Raw genomic sequence first — 19,036 nt, 5'->3', positions numbered from 1 at the left:
ATAAACAAGATTACGAATGGATTCATGTCTATTTTTTCTTTTTATAATTAGAAATACTAAGTATATTAACCAACACAAATATATAAGTAGATAGAAGCAGAAGGGGTTTTGTTAGAACACTGGCACCCATTTCCTTTAACTCCTCGTTTCAAAACAAATAAAAAATTATGTATGTAATGATCTAGTACAAAGGGTTGTTGCTGTTTTTTTTTTTTTTTTAATAATCAACTGAAACTTAGCTAGGTTCCCATTCAACTTTATGGAAAGCAAAAAATCAGGAACTGTTTGACACGCAAATGTGCCTGTACTCATTACACTGAAATATAAAGTTTATGCTCCTTCTGCAATTCTCTTGTCCATCTCCTCCTTGTACTGTCTTTGTTAGCATTTTACTTAAACAAGACCAATCCTCCACTTTCATCTTTGGATGAAACATCATACTTCAAGTTATGGGGCCTAGTTTCCTGAATAGCCACCAAGATGCAACCAAGAAGTATGGAGGAGATCTTTATGGAGGTAAACCTTGATCAAAGGGAAGAGCAGATGGGAGGGAGCCAAGGAGAAAATGTCCCCCTCCTTTCTCTCTTTCTTATGGACTACTCGCAGGTGAAGTTCTCCTTTCAGTACTTCTGGGAAAGTCCCAAATGCAGAGTAAATTATGAATGCTAATGTCTCTCTGCAGTTCACTATGGTAACCAGTATAGCAACACATATATACCTCCCTCCCTTCTTTTCCCTTACCTTCACTGCCTGAGGCTTGTACCTCCCAAATAAAGTGTCCTATCAAGAACTGTGAAAGGCTGGAGATTTCACCCCCAATTGTAAGCTAACAAGTGAGCCTGCCACAGTTTCACAGGTGCTGAGAGAAGACACAAGTCAGATAAAGGACTTTGTTACTCATAGCACAGCAGGCAGTATGTACTTTATGTTTATGCTGGCTCTCCTTGCCCACCAAGATATGTGGGGGTATTGTGTGTACAGTATATCTGTGTTACTGCTGAGATAAGCTTTGGAAACTCCCAATATTTTAAAGGGACTGCTAGGAAACGTGTCTAACTATTTTCCCACGGAGGCATATTATTTTTATTTTCTTGGCCAGAAAAAAAAATCTGCACATTCCTCCCAGAGTTGACACTATCCCTATCTTTAGAGGCTATTTACTACACAAACATCTCTCAAAATATAATCTTGGACAAAAGCTGTCACCGATGTGCAGAAACACCATGGAGACTTGCCACTCAACAAGTCTTTAATCTTTGATTTCAGATCCACTTTCTAAAGGTCCAAAGCTAAGATAAACAATTATCCGAGTCATGCATTTTCTCAATTTTTGGACATTTCCCAGATCTTCTGGATCCTCATTTCACCCTTTTTCACTCTATTCAATGTTCTTGGAGGACTTACTTGTGTTTAGCCAATGAGAGGCTCAATCGTCAGGTCTAAGGGTGGGGAGAGAGATCAGAGTAGTTTTTCCCCTGTACCCTCCCTTACTAGGTCCTGGTGTCAGCTTCTTCCAGTGGCAATTGGTCTAACAGCGAGTGTCTAATTTTATAGTTTAATAATAAAACAGAGAGAATGTTTAACTTGTTTTATAAAATGAGAATTTATGGTAATTAGAATAAATCTTACATGACATGACTTAAAAAAGCAAATTTTAATTACTTTAGTGAACAATATACATTAAATCTGAAAGAAACCACATTGAAGTTTTATCCAGAGTTTTTTCCAATATATTTAAAATTTTTTGACATTTTCAGAGCACATCAAATTATATATTTTTAAAAAGTTTTCCTACTCTATATCCTTTAGCTATTCTTCGGTGCTTTCAGGTACTAGAGAATAACATTAGGAGTGGAAAAGGATTTCCATTAGAAAAGGCCATTTTTAAGCACTTAAAATTTGTTACTGATGTTCTTTCTACTTTTTCCTCAATGGACTCTTCCTCAGAAGCCATCAATTCTTTAAAAAGTCAGGAGATAAAAGAAACAAAGTTGTTTAAATTAAAATTAATATTATTTTCTTACCTTCTACACCACATATCTGAATTCACCATTCTTAGTTACCAAAAGTACCAGTTTCCACCCCAGGCTCTATCCTTAACAGAAATATATAGAACTCTGGAAAGACTCAAAGTCCTATAGGTTCATGGTAGCATGATTAATCATTGCAGGAGGCTTCCCCTTTCTAAGGCATCCAGAGAGGTTTATCCTTCAGGCAATATTCCTTAGTAAGTTATAAGATAAGCGAGGACCTTGTATACCTTTTACAAATTGGAACTTGAGCTTTTCTGAATACAGGCTTGTTTCCAAGCAGATCAATTTTGGGGGAAAACTACACATGGAAGTAAAGTATAAGGAACTTTACTGTCTAAAAACCATTCACGCTTAAGTATCTTGGAAAGGCACGTATCTTCAGGTTGATGATCACAGCACTATGCTATATCATACTTGCAAGTATTGAGAAGAATGTTAAAAGTTTACAAAAATCATGAGTTACTGATTCACAAAAGTTCAAGACTAACCAGTAAAAGGATAAAAACTATTTTTATGGTCTTGTTGAAAAATACAATACAATTAACAATGTTTTAGACTATAAAGAGGGGGGGAGGAAAGTAGCTTTATGTAAACCTGTATCAACCTATTGTATTTATCAGGCTCAACGTTCTATTGGCCCTCCAACACTCCCATCTCTCTCTCTTGCCAGGTATCCATGTACCAAACAGCTTCACTTTGCTGCAGCAACACACATTCCCAAATGGAGTGTGAATCAGTGAGGCCATTATCTTGATCTTTAGGGCATATTCTCAACTCCCCTAGACTGAGTGCACAAAATATGATGGTGGTCAGGTTACGGATACCTCTTACTGCCTTTTTCTTTTTTTCCCTAGGCACTGAGAATATGCATTAGAGAAAAACGAGAAAGCTCTTCTTTTTGCCACCCTGAAATACTGAGTACCTATTATATTCAACATAGTGGCAAAATTCTGCATAATTATTGGTTCTTTAAAATATGGTTGGTTTTAACGTAGTTGCTTTTATTGCATTAGGGGACTGTTTATTGTAAGTTGGCATGTTTCAGAGGTTCCAAGTATAATTCTGTAGTGTTTGATGAATAGATTCCACATTCAGTTCTGAATCTGCACTGAAGATGCACTGTAATTATGCACCATTTAAAAACTTCTTCAATCCCTATAATTAGGATACATTGCCACCAGGTGGCAGGGGAATACCTTCATTTCATGAACTGAATTACTTGGCAAAAACTAGTACTGTTATTTATTTTAACTATTTGCTTTTTATTGTAATCTAGACTCAGTTGGAGATTAATATCAAGAGCGTGATAATAATTTTTAATGGTAACGGATACAAATTACTCTCCTTCTCTGTATCCCCATGGCATTTTGATTATATATCTACTAGGGATCCAAACATCTTGATTTCTGCTTCATTGACAGACAGACATATGGTCTCTGAGGGTCCTCAAGACCGTATCAGAGACTTCATTAAGAATATTTTCTGGGCAGCCTGGGTGGCTCAGCATTTTGGTGCCACCTTCAGCCCAGGCTGTGATCCTGGAGACCCGGGATGGAGTCCCACATCAGGCTCCCTGCATGGAGCCTGCTTCTCCCTCTGCCTGTGTCTCTGCCTCTCTCTCTCTCTGTCTCTCTGTGTGTGTCTCTCATGAATAAATAAATAAATCTTTAAAAAAGAATATTTTCTTAATAATGCTAAGATATTATTTGTTTTTCATTCTCATTTTTTCATAAGTGTACATACAATAGGGTTTTCTAGAGGCTACATGACATGGAATAAAACGGTCATTCTGTCAAAGAAATGTATTATTGTTTTATATTTGTATTTGAAATTTTCTCAGTTTTAATTTCTAATGTGATAAATACTGAGAGATGTAAGAATAGATGTTCTCTGTGATTTTCAATAATTCTGAAGAGTCTAAGGGAGTCCTGATATCTAACTTGAAAAAGTCCTACTCTAAGTAGTTAGTTTTGGTTAAATGTTGATGTATTTTTCTGTTTCTTTTGAAGACATAAGTTGTTCATGGATCTCCAGGATCACACCCCAGGCTGCAGGCAGGTGCTAAACCACTGCACCACCGAGGCTGCCCTGTCAGCTGGTTTTACTCAATTCCTATAACTAAAATATTTAAAGGAATTCTTTCTTTACGTTATAAAATCCTGAGTGAAAACATGGATAGTGACTAGATCTAAGCTATGGAATGAAAAAACTATGTAGTGAAGTTGAACTGGGAATGATTATGGATGGCCAAAACCTTACAAATAATATTATGTGATTTCACTCAATTATTTAAAGCTAATGATCAAGTTATACTCTTAACTTCAGACAGGAGATAAGAAAATGTTCCATAAAAAAAAAAGAAAAGAAAAGAAAAGAAAATGTTCCATAAATTAAATGACATTTTTCATTATTTATCACCCAGGCATTTTACTGTAAACTAACTTCTTCTGTATTCCACACTATTCATATCTCATATGCGACTTGCTATAATTTTTTAGTTTACAGCTGTTATCCCACAAATAACCACCACCCAGGGTGGGATACCTGTGACATTCCTCAGGAGTGTTCATGGTAATGCCTAGCTGGGGGGAAAAAACAATCTTTAACTTGACAAAGCCAAGGCATTCAGTGTCTGGTAGGTCCTCTTTAGCATATGAAAATCCTTTTGGAACTCCCTTTTGCCTACCTTCCCCAAACTCCTAGGTATATAATTAGCCACCCCTCACAGGCATGAGGCAGCCCCTCTTCCTGCCCAAGGCTCCTGTCCCCTGCTTTAATAAACCCACCATTTTGCACCAAAGATCAAGTCCTGTGACTGGCTCTCTGCATGGAGCCTGCTTCTCCCTCTGCCTGTGTCTCTGCCTCTCTCTCTGTGTGTCTCTCATGAATAAATAAAATCTTAAGAAGAAAGAAAGAAAGAAAGAAAGAAAGAAAGAAAGAAAGAAAGAAAGAAAGAAAGAAAGAAAGAAAGAAAGAAAGAAGAAAGATCATATAAGACGATCTCCATGAAAGTACACTGATAGTTTTCACATGTTATAAGTATGTAGGATATTAGTATTAATACAAAGAAGATTTGTATGCTTTAACACAATAAATTTTGGTCCTCTTCTGAGGCTCAGTGAGGCCTTGTTTGTAGCCCAAGGCAGACATTGACAGGCAGAAAGTCTCTGGAGTAAAGTTGCCATTAGGAGAGCCCTATCCTGAGTAGACTGAAGCTAATGGTAACAAGAGGGAGAATCACTATAGGCAAGAATGAAATATAGGAGTAAACTTGGAATCCATGCCCAGCTATGGTCTAAAGAGCAAGATCTAATAGAATAGGCCAGAATACTGAGAATAGCTTGGTATGGATTACTACTGATCTAGGATTTGATCATACTCTACTTACAAGCTAGTAAATTTGCCTGAAACTATTTCATAAATATTGACAGAAGATATGAGACTTGTGGGTCAAAAATAAAAGACTATTACTCATGACACAGCTATAGAGAAAACATTATTTCCTTCCTCAAGGATGTTCCCTGAATAAAACCATAAGAAATGGTCTGGGTAAAGAGTAGTCATGGCCTTGCATTCTTGGTATACCCAACAAGAAGTGAGTCATGAGGCTTATCTCCCAACAAGTCCTAGAGCACATGGAGCAAATGTGTCAGATCTAAAACAGTACAAAGTGAAAGGATACTAGAATTCTATTATCTGTAGCACTGGCTAGAAGATTTACTGATGACTTAAAGCAATCATCTCTCAACCCAACCTGGATATTACAGTTGGAATGTTTAAAAAATGCACATCTTAATGACTCTGATTAAATTGGTGTATCATGTAGCTTGCCATGAGTATTTTTTAAAGATTTGAATGTGAACATGAGCACCTACATGAAAACAGGGAGAGGGGCAAAGGAAAAGTATCTTCAAGCGGACTCCCCACCAAATGCAAAGCTGGATGTGGGGCTCCATCCCACAACCTATGAGATCATGACCCAAGCCAAAACCAAGAGTTGGACGCTTAACAAACTGAGCCACCCAGACACCTCGCCATGAGTATTAAGAGATTCTAATATATAAAATCGAGACTCCTGATTTAAACAGCCCATATGGGATTAGATCATATGCCTCCATCTTCCCCAATGATAGAAATCCTATACAACAATAGTTTTCAGTCTTTGGCATGCATGAGAATTACTTAAATGGCTCTAAATTACAGATTGCTAGGCTCCAACCCCATAGTTTTTCATTCAGTAGGTGTACAGTGGGGCCTAAAAATTTGTAATTCCAGTTAGCTCCCTGGTGACGCTGATGCTGCTAGTCTGGAACCATTCTTTGAGAACCACTGATTTTTTTTAAGATTTTATTTATTTATTCAGGAGACATACAGAGAGAGAGAGGCGGAGACATAGGCAGAGGCAGAAGCAGGCTCCACGCAGGGAGCCTGATGTGGGACTCGATCCTGGATCTCCAGGATGACGACCTGAGCCAAAGGCAGACGCTTAGCTGCTGAGCCACCCAGGTGGTGTCTCCTGATGATTCTTTTTTCTTTTTTTTTTTAATGATTTTTAAAGACAAAGAATAGTTATAATTTTGAAAAGTTCAATGTAAATAAAAATAATGTGATCAAATCTGAACTTCTCATTAACAGACTAATTCCAGATTAATTTTGTTTTATAATTCATATTTAACTAGCAGTAACTCTTAATTAGATTTCAACAACAAAAGCCAAATGTAAAAACTATTCAGAAAGATGTTCATTATGGAAGAAGGAGGAGATGTTGCAAGGAATTGAGCTGACAAGCAAATAATCCAAGGTTGGGAGAAGAGGCTAGAAAATAGACTAGAGGAGAGGCACAAGCTGTGGTACAGTTAGTGTGGTTTCAGAAACATGATGCTATACACCGTCAGACCAGAATAGCCTCCACTGAATCTGTATTGTGAGTGTTGTTTTAAGCCTCAGAACCCCATATGTCCCTATAGGACAATTAAGGATCTGGGCAGCCCCGATGGCCCAGTGGTTTGGCGCCGCCTTCAGCCCGGGGTATGATCCTGGAGACCCAGGATTGAATCCCACATCAAGCTCCCTGCATGGAGTCTGCTTCTCCCTCTGCCTGTGTCTCTGCCTCTCTCTCTCTCTGTCTCTCATGAATAAATAAATAAAATCTTTAAAAATGAAAAAAATAATAATTAAGGATCTCCCAATAAATGCTTAGATGCTAAATAAATATATAAAGCAAATATTTTTCTTTAAATACAGGGGTCCCTGGGTGGCGCAGTGGTTTGGCGCCTGCCTTTGGCCCAGGGCGCGATCCTGGAGACCCGGGATCGAATCCCACGTCGGGCTCCCGGTGCATGGAGCCTGCTTCTCCCTCTGCCTATGTCTCTGCCTCTTTCTCTCTCTGTGTGACTATCATAAAATTAAAAAAAAATTTAAAAAAGAAATAAATACAAATTAACACTTCTAAATTATGTTTAACATATTTCTATCAAGTTGTATTTCTTAACGTCACCGAGTCCTAATATTTAAAATAGCACATTTAAAAGAAAAAAATGGACATAAAAGAGAAAGTTATCTAAACTATATTTTTATTATTATGATATTTTACCATGGTTCTCTAAAGTTTCCTTTTATATCATTTCTACCACATACTTTGCTCATTGCTGTAAGTATATATATATATATATACACACACACATACATATATATTTAAGCTTTTAATCTAACAAGAAGTTGAAACAAGTTGAAGGTGCTTTGAAGTCGGTACATAGGAAGTCAAAACATGTAAAATAATCTCTGATGAACTTCAGTCATTATATATATATATATATATATATATATATATATATATTAAACATGCTTTACTCTCAGGAGGATTCATATTTATGCTTGATATCACAAATCTTTATTAAAGCAGGCAGTAAAGATGAGGCTCAGAAGATGACTGAATAATGAAGCAGAGTTATCAGTTGAGATATGTACTCTAGAGTGTGTACTTTTAGCAAATAGCTAACATCCATAAGCATGGAAGAAGTTTTGCCTTTGCAGAGTCTACATGAGGATTAATAATTCAGATACAGTGTTTCTATTATGTTTGAGAGAGTTTAATAACCAACAGCCTCCTAACCATCTTTATTTTCCAGGTTCATCTCATGTATGGATCTTTCCTCAAGATCCTATTCACTTCCCAACCTCAATCATCACTTCCACTCTGATGACCCTAAATATACACTCCCATCCCAGGCTTCTTTCTGGAGCTTCAGACTCATTCTCAGCGCTTTATTGGCTGTTATTACTTTATCTGAACCATAAATTCACCTTATCCTAAACCAATTTAACAACTTTCTTCCCCAAAGGAGATCCTACTCTGATTTGCAGGTATTAGGAATTCCATCTCTTTCATACTTTCCTGTTGATAATTGCTGAGTCGTTTTCAACTCTTCTTTCTTCATCTCTTAAATTCTGCAGTCATCAAGTCAAAATTTTTCTGTGTTCTCTCTCTCTGATCCTCCCTTCCTCCACCTTGTTTATACCCTTATTATTTTTAACTGAAGTTCCATAACAGAAGAGGGAGAGGGTCTTCCCTTTTCCTGTCCATCCTGGGCAAACCTAACAGATTATCCTTCCTTATTTGCATCTCTTGACTCTGTGGCTCTAAAACCTTTAAGGAGTCCTCACTGGCCTCCTGCCACCATTTCCTGCAGCCTGGGCCTCCCGCCACCAGCAAGCCCATGCCTTAAAACCCGGGAACTTGTTGTTCGCCAAGGTGAAGGGCTACCTGCGCAGGCCGGCCTGGATCGATGACATCACCGAGGGTGCTGTGAAGCCCCCCCCCCCAACGAGTACCCCATCTTCTTCTTTGGTACGCACAAAACAGCCATCCTGGGACCCAAGGACCTGTTTCCTTACGACAAATGTAAAGATAAGTACGGGAAACCCAACAAGAGGAAAGGCTTCAATGAGGGGCTGTGGGAGATCCAGAACAATCTCTGCGCCAGCTACAGTGCTCCTCTGCCGGTGAGTTCCTCTGATCGTGAGGCCCCTGAAGCTGACCCGGCAGGTGGGAGCAAGGACGACGAGGTCCGGGGAGTCATGGCCGTCACAGCTGTGACTGCCACAGCGGCCAGTGACAGGATGGAGGGTGACTCAGACTCAGACAAAAGCAGGATAACAGTGGCCTGAAGCGGAAGGCAGCAGCCCTGAAGATGTCAGTCTCAAAATGAACTCGAAAGGCTTCCAGTGACCTGGATCAAGCCAGTGTGACTCAGAAAGCTCATCTGAGTCAGAGAAGACCAGTGACCAGGACTTCACCCCCGAGAAGAAAGCTGTGGTCCAGGCACCTCGGCGGGGCCCCCTTGCAGGACGGAAGAAAAAGAAGGCACCTTCAGCCTCCGACTCTGACTCCAAAGCAGAATCCGACAAAGGGTGAGCCAGTGGCTGTGGCCAGGTCAGCATCCTCCTCCTTCTCCTCCTCCTCCTCCTCCTCCTCCGACTCAGATGTGTCTGTAAAAAAACCTCCTCGGGGCATGAAGCCAGCTGAGAAGCCACCTCCAAAACCGCGTGGATTGGAAGCCAAAGCCTGAGCGGTCCGACTAGCTCAAGTAGTGACAGCGACAGCAATGAGGTCGACCGCATCAGCCAGTGGAAGCGCCGGGATGAGGAGAGGTGGCGCCAGCTAGAAGCCAGGCGGTACAGGGAGCAGGCGGAGGAGCTGCGAAGGCTCCGTGAACAGGAAAAGGAAGAGAAGGAGCAGAGGCGCGAGCGTGATGGCGGAGGCCCCGGCCAGCGGGAGCAGCAGCGGGGATGAGCTGGGGGACGAGGATGAGCCCGTCAGAAATAGTGGCCTCAAGGTTCCGGGGCCGCGGACCACAGGCCTCTTCCGACTCGGGGCCTGAGGCTGAGCTGCAGAGAGAGGCAAAGAAGGCAGCAAGACAAAGCACAGAGCCTACGAGGAGACCCAGCCAGAAGGAGAAGAGAGGGTGCCTCAAGGAGAGGCCCTGAGCCAGGCCCGCGAAGGTGGAGCGAACTTGGAAGCTGTCAGAAGGATTCCCACCTGACCAGAAGGTCGAGAAAAAGAAAGAACCTTCCATGGATGAGAAGCTACAGAAGCTGCACAGTGAGATCAGGCTCGCCCTGAAAGTTGACATTCTGGATATGAAGAGGTGTCTGAACGCACTAGACGTGCTAGGAACCCTACAGGTGACCTCACAGATCCTGCAGAAGAACACGGATATGGTGGCCACATTGAAGAAGATCCGCCATTACAGGGCCAACAAGGAGGTGATGGAGAAGGCTGCGGAGGTCTACCCCAGCTCAAATCTCGGGTCCTGGACCAAAGATTGAAGCCACCCAGAAGATGACCAGAGCTGGGGTGGAGAAGGAAAGGGCCGAGATGGAGAAGGCTAAGGAGGTGCTGGCTGGAGAGGAGGCTCCCATGGAGAGGGAAGAAGACAAGGCGAATGCTGATCTCTCGGCCCCGGTGAATGGTGAGGCCACATCCCAGAAAGGAGAGAGCATGGAAGACAAGGAGCAGGAGGGAAGACACAACTCCGAGGAGGGGCTGGGCTGTGGCTCCTCTGAAGAGCCGTTACACAATGACAAGGCGCGGGAGGGCTCCGAGATGGATGCACCTGGGAAGGAGCGGCAGGAGCATGCAAGGTTGTGGATGGACTCAGAGTCCCTGGACAAGGAGGCCAGATGAGCCCTGGCAGCCAGGCTCACCTGTAGATACCCCAGGCCTGCCTCAGCCCCCACCTGCCACCTGCAGAGCAGAGACCTGTTGGGGAAACACCATGCTGTCCCATTTATATGTCCCCTGGGTTGTTTTTCTGCCTAACTTCTGTGATTTCCAACCAACATGGAATGACTATAAAGGGTTTTTTTAATGAAAAAAAATAAAAATAAATAAATAGAGTCCTCACTACTAACCATATTAACATTTTCACCCTGGTATTCAAGATCCTTCTAATATACAAAAGATCTGGCACACATTCCCAATCTTATTTCCTACTGCTTTCTCTCATGTTCCACATGTTCCAAACTTGGTCGCCTCTCTAAAGAGAACCTGTGCTTTCTTCCTTCTAAGGCTTTCTTTCCTTTCTGTCACTTAAAGACAGCTCAACATGGTGGAAAGAAGAGCTTCAAGCTTTGGACTCACTGCATTCAAATCCCTACTCTTCAGGTATGTAATTGTGAGCAAATTACTTAATTTTTCAAATCCTCTGTTTCATAGTCTCTAAAATGTATATAATTCTTACATCTCTAAATTTGAGCTTTAAATGAGATAATCCACCAAAGGAGGTCAGTACCTATCACTGATCTTACCACTTCCTTCATGTAGACAAATTTCAAACATTGTGTTCTCACTGCATTAAGCTTTCTTCATCTTCTCACCCAGATGTGATCTCTGCCTTATTTTTAGCAATTTGCATGAATCTTAGGGCACTAACTTTACTCTATATTAAGTCCTTTACTTAAAAAACAATCATTTGCAGAATTATAGAATCTTTCATGTCAACAATCTTGTTTTACCCATCTCAGGATTTCTGTGGCACTCCACATAGTGTCTTCAATCTAGCTTAGTAAACATTTGTGCAAGGAATTGATTTGACTATTTCCAATAAAAAACAGGATGCAAGAAAAAAGCCCCTAACTATTCTAGGGTCTCTTGGGAATAAGGTACTAATAAGAGAAATAAGAGGAGAGGGTGAAGAATGGAGAGACCACATATTAAACTATAGAGAGCAAGACTACAGGCCTTCTTTTTTTTAAATACTTATTTATTTATTTATTTATTTATTATTTATTTATTTATTTATTTATGTAGTTACAGAACCCACTCCCCAGGCCCAGCACGAGAAAAGGAAGCAGAGCCAAGGCAGCAGCAGCAGCAGGAGGAGAGCAGGTGGCTGGCGTCCCGCTCCCCCGCCACACTGCTCCCAACACTGTGGAGATGCAGGGCCAGGCACTACGGGTTCACCCTTTTTTTTTTAATTTATTTATGATAGTCACACACACACACACACACACACAGAGACAGAGACACAGGCAGAGGAAGAAGCAGGCTCCATGCACTGGGAGCCTGATGTGGGATTCGATCCCGGGTCTCCAGGATCGTGCCCTGGGCCAAAGGCAGGCGCCAAACCGCTGCGCCACCTAGGGATCCCGACTACAGGCCTTCTTACAGAATTCATTTCCACTTATGGGAACATCAAACCAAACCTTAGAGCCATGTCTCCAGGAGAGCTCAGGAGAGTAATTGCTCTGTCCCATTTGAAGGATCCAATGCCACTCTAGGGAAGTAGACACCAAGAATTACAAACCCAGAAGGTCATAGGGAAGGCAGAGAAGGGATTTCACCAGATGATGCCAAAAAAGACCTATGACACAAATATTGTAAACAAAATAGGCATAGAGAGGGATGAGTCTATCGGGTTCGAATACCCTTTCAAGCTATTTGTTATTCTATATAATATCTCTCTTCATTTTTCTTATATTTTGCTATTAATTCAGATTTCATATAGATGAACATGCAGTATGGTAAAAAGGCCATTTATTGCCAGTATATCAGTCCCTAAACTTTTACAAAGATGGCTTTGGCAAAGCCATTTTCATCTTATCGACTATAATTTCTTCAAATACACTTTCAACACCTTAAAGAAGCTTGGAGGGGCAACTGGGTAACTCACTCGGGTAAGTGTCTGACTCCTTGATTTCAGCTCAGGTCCTGATCTCAGAGTTGCCTGATTGAGCCCCATCTCAGTTCCATGCTCAGTGGGGAGTCTGCCTCTCTCCCTCTGCCCCTCCCCCCTGCAGCGCTCGCTCTCTCTCTCTCTCTCTCTCTTGAATAAATAAATCTTTTTTTAAAGGAAGTATGGAATTAACTTCTTCTTTGGTATCAATTCAAAGAAAAATATTCTGAGCTATTTGCCCTTTGATCTGGGGATAACTGTGTTTTAATCTACATTGTCAATGATGCTATTTCAAGAGATTTTAATTAATAGCCACACACACAAAAAAAAACAATGAAAAGAAGAACAATAAATGCATAGAGAATTTCTTAGGGCTTCTTTTGTAGTTCTTTCATGCTGGGAGATGAGAAAAGGAGAATAGATATAGGTGTGTTCATAAACTCAGAATAAAGAAGTACAAACTTTGTTCTGGAGTCTGCTGACCTGACTGCCAGGATGTTTCAGTTCCAACAGTTTCTAAGCTTTGTTTCCCAAGTGAACATATAGTACTAGCAACGTAGATTGTAGAGAGTAGGACCTGATAAAAATGAAATTCCCTCTTTTAATGAAGCAGCAATGGAGAAGACAGATCAGTCAGGAGCAAGCCTCCACTCTGGATTATAGAAGCATAGGAGCAATCACTGAAGGAGGATGAAGACCTGGTCAATGACCCTGCAGTGCAGGGCTTCCTCATGCAGAGAAAACAACAAAGCCACTTCACCCTTTGGCTTTTGCTGGAATAGGGATCCTTGGAAGGATGCAGTTGGAATCACTAACACTGCATCTGTTACCAGCTACATCCATCCCAGTAGATTATAGTTAACTCATGAAAATATCTCGCCCTCTGATCAAGGGTGCAAAATCAGGGGAACTAGTGCTCTTTTATCTCCCCTTCTTTCATTGCACTGAATAAATAGACCCAGATCGATCGATTGATCTATCTATATCTATCTACCTACCTAATGGTATTCACTTTTTTTAAGATTTATTTTTATTTTTTTAAATTTATTTTATAGAAAGAGAGAGTGGTGGGAAGGGGCAGAGAGAATCTCAAGCTGACTCTCAGTGGGGACCTCCAACGCAGGGCTCAATCCCAAGACCCTGATATTATGACCTGAGATCAAACCCAAGAGTCACTTAAATGACTGGGCCAGAGGGCAGAGGCAGACAGACCCTACAGGTGGCACTTGGTGTGACCTTGCGGCAACTTCGCGCTTGTCTGCTTTGATACAAGTTTCTGTTTGCTCCTTTTCTAAAGAAATAGCCCATATCGCTTGTGCTTGTTGGGTGCCAGGCCTCGTACCGGCTGTCCCTGGGATCTGCCCGGTGCCTGTTGACTTTGCGACATTGTTTATTCTCCGTGTACGTGAGGGAACGTTCTCCAAGGCGCGCCTCCTGTTCCTGCAGCGGGCTTTGTTCTGTGGTTGTGACCTGTCAGCTGCCTTTCATGCCACATTTAGGGATATTTGCCCACAACCCAACGTCCTCAAATACTGTTCCAGACGCGCCCTGACACTATCTCAGCTGACCTTGCTTCCCTTGCAAGCTCGGGCGCCGGCTACCTGCCTTTGTGATCTCTTTAGGCTCCGTGGCCTTCCATCACATGGGGTCTGAGCCACTGTTGTGTTGTCCTTGCATCTTAAGGACCAATGATGGGACTGGGCAGGAAGCCTCCACCTCCCTGGACGCAGGAGAGAGGGGAGGAGGTGGGAACCCCGAAAACTCAGGGCAAACCCCGCTGTGCCTGAAATAAATAAAATCCAGGCATTTAAAAAAAAAAAAAAGAATGCACAAACTTGCTGCTGTTTAGATCACTGCAGCTTCTAGGACCCAGTTTCTTTTACTGATTTAAAAACAAAACAAAACAAAACAAAAATAAAAAAGTTGTGCCTGAAATGAATCTTGTTTTTTTTTATAAGTAGCCGCCTGGTTCCTGTGTCCTGTGAAATACAGGCACTTGACCCTTGGTGTAGCCTCTGTTCGACTTTATATCACGGGAACAGACTGGTCTGATTTTTTGGCCCTCATCTTGAATTGGCCACATCCAGGGCCCCTGGCCAGTGGACTGAAGGCTTTGTCTAAGATGACAAGGGCAGCTCAGGGGATGTGGGGGAGGGCGCTTTTATCTTCCCCGTTGTCATTTGAGGTTTTGATCTTCTCTGGGTAAAGAGGCCGTTTATCTTTGTAAACACAAAACGTTTTTGCTTTCTCCAGTTTTCTGTTAATGGTGAAAGAATGGAAGCGAATAGTTTTACTGATTTTTGAGACTCTAAAAAAAAAATTTTTTTTTTAAGGTTAAGGACAACTTTATTGCTACCAGAGGCTTTTATCATCAGTACACGGTTCTGACTGTAATACCTTCCTCAGACTACACAAGGAGCCCAGGATCCAGAAATTAGGAGAAATACAGGTAGGGTAATTTTCATCAAGAAAATACTAATAGCTTAACATAAATCTAGGGTACTGAATTCAGTTATTACATGTTACAGACCCAAATCATAGAGCTGTCCCAATATCTAGAGAGTCTCTCCTACTGATTATAAATGAGTGAAAACTGACCAGTTACCAAAAACAAAAGAAACCAAAACCTTAATTGTTTGATATTTCTGTGGTGACTACCTGGATATATTAACTTTATCACAAATTCTTTTATACAAATGTGAAATATGCTTTCAACAAATCTAACAGTGCCCTAATTATAATTACATGCCACTTTTAAGTTCTAAATTAAGATAAAAATGAAAACAATTAATTTTGTTTCTGAACTCCAGGAACTGAAATGAGACAAACACAAAATCAATGTGGTAATGCTGCTAGTCCTTTTTCTATTACCACCTCTCATTCACATGGGGCAATTTTGAAGAACCCTTTTTGGATCAATCTGAATCGTGGATTAAACATGGCTGCCAGACTGAAATAATTTATTCATTAAATTGCTAAAAAGTAATTTTGAGGGTTTCCTAATCAGTGGAGGTCAGGCTATACAGATCAACATGCATAAAGTTCATTAAGTAGTCAATAAAGCAGCAAACAAAAACGAGGAAAATTAAATCAGGATGCTAGAGACAGGGTGTGTGCCAGCTATGAATTTTGGAACTTAAAAAAAAAAAACACTGAATATGAATTTTTGATATGGGTACAACCATGGTAAATATGTATTTAAATGAGTTCATACAGGTGAATCAGGAAACAGTGGCATAAACTAAATCTCTCTATTTTAATTTCATTAGCTAATTCAGTGGCCATCTTAAAAAATTCTTCACTATACGCACATCATGAATGAGTTAATTTTGACTATAAAACTATTAATTTTGGGGTTTGCTCTAAACAGTTTTATTTTCATTTTAAATAAGGGTCATGAAATTTTAAAGAATCCTTATAGAAATTATCAATTTTGTCTAGACAGCAGGTTAGTGTTCCTGTGATATGAGGATTAAAAGTTACTGCAGTGCCTAGGATGGTGCTTCACAGATAATGTTGTGCATCCAGTCTCAGTAATTGAGAGATAATCCATATTAAGATTGACCTGAAGTTTAGTAAAATATGTTGCATATTCAGTTTTCCTCTAGATCAATGTTTCAAAAGAGACTAGAAGATTTCTGTACCCTAAAAGAAAAGGGAAATTTGTTTTGCAGCCCACACAGCAGATAAAAGAGTGAGCCTCTGTTCTGTGGCTGCTATTTTTGCCATATGTTTAAAGTATGTGATATTGTGAAATGATGATTGGAATGCTTTCTATTAAAAAAATTATCCTAAGGAGAGCTAAGGAAAACTCCCAAGAAATTAAAAAAAAAAAAGATGAAACCTTTAAATAAGAATGTACTGAGTAATAGCTGGTTTCAGGATTTGTCATCTCCCTGTTCAAGTCAATTGTGAGAATACACAAATATGATGATTTTCCTTACCTGCCCTAACCAGGGGCTCCCACTTACCCCAGGTAAAAATCCAGATCATGCATATGACTTGCAGACCCTCCTAAGGCTGGCCTCCACTTTGTCTTCCATCCTCTTCCTTGCCTGCTGTTGTCTGTGCACCTGCTCCTACTCCTTCCCTCTCCACTAACAGCCACACTGAACTCCTTTCCCTGGCCTTTGTGTTTTGTGCACACCCTTCCTTATTTCCCTCCTTTCCACCTTCTTCAACCTGGCTAAATTGTCCTTATCTCCCATGTCTCAGTTTGAATGTCATCTTCTTGCAGAAGACTCTCTTGACACTCCCCTCACCCACTCAGCTTGGAAGACCCTCATTGATAGCCTCATAATGCCCATACTTCCCTCATCACACACTATTGTAAAATGGTGGGTTAGTTTTTCTTTGTCTGTTTTACCTGTCTCCCTTTGCCATAACATTATATATAATTCAGTGGGGTCAAGAATCATGTCTGTATTGTGTAATAGCATTCTCCAATCTAGGGTAGATGTATTCTGGGTGTACATACAAAGCTTCCAAGAAACAAATGGGCAAAATTAGTTTTAAGAGACTCACATACCAGATCTTCCCCTTCCAGGCCTCCTTTCCCAAAACTATCTGTCTGAAAACCTACCTAAAATCAAGGCATGAATGCCAGTTCTCCTTTCTCACTCCTTTTTCAAAATCACCCTTTTCTCACTTCGTGAAAGAAAAGCCTACCTATCACACATGCCAAATCTTAATATGGAGCATTTCATAGGATATAAAAACCATCAGAAAGGCAAACTCTTCAAAGCAAAAACTGAATAGTGCTACTGCAGCCTTCTTTAATTGAGTCACTATCAACCCACAGCAGGAGTTGAGAGTTGTCCCTATATTTTAGAAATTTCTGTTAATATAAAATACTGGTGGGAACCTGTGCTATTTGGCCAATATATCTGGGAGTGACATGGTCACAATGATGATCATTATTATTCTGCCCACCAACTCTTTTATTCCCCCTAAATTTACTGAGATGTAATTGTAAATGAACATTTCATATATTTAGGGTATACAACGTGATGATTTCACATACATATATATTGTAAAAAAAATTACCACAATCAAGTTAATACACCCATCAGCTCACATAGTTACCTTGTGTATGGGGGGATGGGGGGAGAATACAAAACCCTGTTTTAGCAAATTTCAAGTAGACAATACAATGATATTATCTATAATCACCATGCTATAAATTTGATTCCTAAAACAATTCATCTTATAACCAGAAATGGTACCTGTTGACCAACATTTCCTCATTCTCCCACCCCTGCCCAAGTGCTTGGCAATCAATGTTCTATCCTCAAGTTCTATTAGCTCAACTTTTTTAGATTTCACATATAAGTGAAATCATACAGTATTTGTCTTTCTGTGTATGGCTTATTTTATTTAGCATAATGTCCTCAAAGTTCATCCCTATTGTTGCAAATGGCAGGATTTCCTCCTTTTGTGGATGAATAATATTCCTTTGTGTATATGTATTTTTCTTTATCCATTATCTATCCATCAGTGGACATTTAGGTTGTTTCCATATAATGGCTATTGTGAATGATGCTGCAATCAACATGAGAGTGCAGCTATTTCTTAGAGATACTGACTTCATTTCCTTTGTATATATACCCAAAAGTGGAATTGCTGAATCAAATGATAGTTTTATCTTTAATTTTTTGAGGAACCACTATACTGTTTTCTTTATTTTTTTAAAGATTTATTTATTTATGATAGACAGAGAGAGAGAGAGAGGTAGAGACACAGGCAGAGGGAGAAGCAGACTCCATACTGGGAGCCCGATGCGGGACTCGATCCTGGGACTCCAGGACCACGCCCCCAGCCAAAGACAGGTGCCAAACCACTGAGCCACCCAGGGATCCCTTGCTGTACTGTTTTCATAGTAGCTATCCCCATCTGCCAACTTTTTTCTAAGAATTCATACTTTTGAAAGACGGCCCTGCGAAAGTAGAGCAAAAGGACTTTTGAAGAGAAATATTGAAGAAGGGAAACTTATTTCCGGGTTATAAACTCATTCATACATGACCCCACACAATGACTCATCTGGGACTCTCAAACTATTCATTTCTTTAAATAAGAATTAGAATTCCCACGTGAGATGCTTGTCGTAAGAACATTAACACATTTATTTGAGCTTACTCTTTTTTTTAAGTGAATAAATCTGATTTAGATGACTGATTTGATATTTTCAATGAATTGAATAAACTAACTAGAACTCCAACAACTAAGCGGTAGGGGTGGAACAAGGAGAGGAATACACACACATACACGGTATTGTCACTGCATACAACATTTTTAAAAGATTTTATTTAAATAATGAAAGAGAGAGAG

General features: G+C 40.4%; 1 pseudogene; it reads left to right on the top strand.

Annotated features, from left to right (window-relative positions):
• Positions 1-449: 449 nt before the first annotated feature.
• Positions 450-10,719, top strand: LOC119864420 (annotated as a pseudogene).
• The last annotated feature ends 8,317 nt before the right edge of the window (positions 10,720-19,036 follow it).

The sequence above is a fragment of the Canis lupus genome, chromosome 19 (assembly GCF_011100685.1).
Source record: "Canis lupus familiaris isolate Mischka breed German Shepherd chromosome 19, alternate assembly UU_Cfam_GSD_1.0, whole genome shotgun sequence".
NCBI lineage: Eukaryota > Metazoa > Chordata > Mammalia > Carnivora > Canidae > Canis > Canis lupus.
This window is presented reverse-complemented; position numbering and strand designations above follow the sequence as displayed.